We start from the raw sequence: 2,581 nt of genomic DNA, 5'->3' as shown, positions 1-2,581 counted from the left end.
TATCCATTTAAAACTGCACTCTACCCAGTGAAACACCCAGGAGTACAGCAGGCTCAGCATGGGAGACATCCCTAGAAAAGAAGTGATTTAACAATACAAGTGGAGGAGATCCATTATTCAATTCCAAGAACACAATGTCCGCAGATTTCCTGCATTAAAAAGATAACAGATGAATTAGCGTGCCATATGTGAAGAATCTGCTCTACTATGTCTCCTCTGCTATTGTCTGTGGGTAATTTGAGAGTCCCTGAAGTCAAAGTCTTGGTTTCCAGGATGGCAGTGTTGGGAAGTGCTCTAGAGTTAGGGTCTTTAAGAGTTAGTGCCTTTTTAAGTAAGAGTTAGGGCCTTTGCGAGGGCCTTGGGTTACTAGAGTATGACTCCCTAAGGGACATGGGGCCTCCATCTTCCATTTTTAGATGTCGCTGTTAGCTTCTACATGTTCACTTGCCATGATCTGTTGCCCTCTGTCACCCACTAGAGGTCAACCCCTGGTGTCTCTCAATCTTTTTGAGACTTTGAACCTCCATAATTGTGAAATAAATAATCTCTTCCTCTTTATGCGATTGTGTCAGGCATTTCATTGTAGTAACGAAGGCTGATGAACAGATTTAGTTTCATCAAATATGTAGTGCTCATTTTAATGTAGACTATAAAAGGGATCTTTGTCGGTTCCTTTACAAAGTATTTGGGAGCTGTAGGTAGAAGAACTCTGGACACTGGTTATTGTTACCACCTTTTGATACAGTAATAACAGATTGTATATATTGTCCTTGGGCAGGTCACTTTACAGTAAGTAGAGTGCCAGTTGAATTCTGAATTAAGATGGTATCAGTGCTCTTTGCAGCTTTGAAATAGACATGTAGTGGAAGGATGATCTTTTGCATAAAGCTTTCATTCTCATCAGAAATCCACATCAGGGATTCTAAAGAGAATAGTTTTACTAATTATGACATCTCATGAATAAAATTAGGGTGCTAGTATCTGGTCTTTAAGTGTTGGTAGCTGAGCAGCTTTTGGTCTTTTTGTTTGTCCATTGTATGGTAGCAATTGATAATAAGAACTTTACCTGATGATAATCTGCTCATTCCTGTCCCCCTGCATTCATCTTTACACAGCAATAAAGTGTGTGCTCATTTGTAGTTTGTCTAGCAAAAAAAACCAAAACCAATCAATAATACTCAAAATGTGTTTAGCTCAATAACTGATTTGGAAGTATAAGATCCATGAAGAAATTAGAGGACAGATACAATGTGATTTGCTTAGCCCCTGCAGGTTAAGTGTATGTGGGGAAGAAGACTGGGATTTAGTATTTAAGCCAACACAGACCTGGCTCTATCTGGCACCTACAGTTGTGTTCATACTTTGTAGATTTGCAGATCAAGAAACAGAAGGCAAAGCAGACAAAAATTGCAAGAAGACTTTCTAGTAGATGGGGAGGAAAACTTGGAACCTTAAAACATTCAATTTACAAGTTTCTTGTAGTTTTATTTTAGAAGCTTACATAGGACAAATATCTCTATCAGCAATTTAATTTTTTAACCATAACCTGACTTTATTAGTAAAATCACTCTCATAATTTAGGCAGCAGTAGTGTGTGTGGGGGGTCTTGAACTCAGTGCTTAAGCATGGTACCTGAGCTTTTGTCCTCAAGGCTAGCACTCTACCACTTGAGTCATAGCTCCACTTCCGGCTTTTTGGTGGCTAAATAAATAAAAATAAGAGTCTCACAGACTTTTCTGCCTGGACTGGCTTTGAATCTCAATTCTGAGATCTCAGTATCCTGAATAACTAGGATTATAAAACACGTGAACCACTGATACCAGGCAGCAGCAGTTTCTTTTTTCCAATTTGGCCTTACTACAAATTCCAGAGACTGATTTTCATAAGTACCGTTGAGGATACATTTACTTAACAAGATTCTTTGCATCTAAGAACTTGTAGAAATAGTGACTATCCTGTGAAATTTCTCTGAAGTTCTATTCTTCACAACAATGGAGATTTCTTTAGTCTAAAGAAGTCAAGTACTCTTTAAACATCAAAAAAGGAAAGAAGACTTGCAGAATATGAAGAGCTACTTAGGAGAGACTGCTTGAAGGCGGGTTTTGAGTCCAGGGTGTGCAAAGGATGCAGATTCTGAGGACATCTCTTGTCTGTTTTGATATCAAATTTGAGGTTTATTCAACTTTTGAAAAAGACAAGCTCCTGATGGAAGGTTTGTGAATACTTCTTAACCTAATACTACTGAGCTTCCCATGCTTCAAGACTAAGACAATTCAGCTTCTATTTTATTTGCATTTCCCATAAATCCTTACATACTTTAGTAGATCTATCTATCCTATCTATCTATCTATCTATCTATCTATCTATCTATCTATCTATCTATCTACCTACCTACCTACCTACCTACCTACAGTGGCTCAGTGAATCAAACCAATAGCACCACTGATAATCTTTGTGTTTGTGTAGGTAGTGGGGCTTGTCCTTAAGGCCTCGCTTGCCTGACTGTTTCACTCAAGGCTGGTGATCTACAACTTGAGCTACACCTCCACTTCCCATCACTGATAACTTGTATTTCACTGAA

Source organism: Perognathus longimembris, chromosome 24, assembly GCF_023159225.1.
Source record: "Perognathus longimembris pacificus isolate PPM17 chromosome 24, ASM2315922v1, whole genome shotgun sequence".
NCBI lineage: Eukaryota > Metazoa > Chordata > Mammalia > Rodentia > Heteromyidae > Perognathus > Perognathus longimembris.
This window is presented reverse-complemented; position numbering follows the sequence as displayed.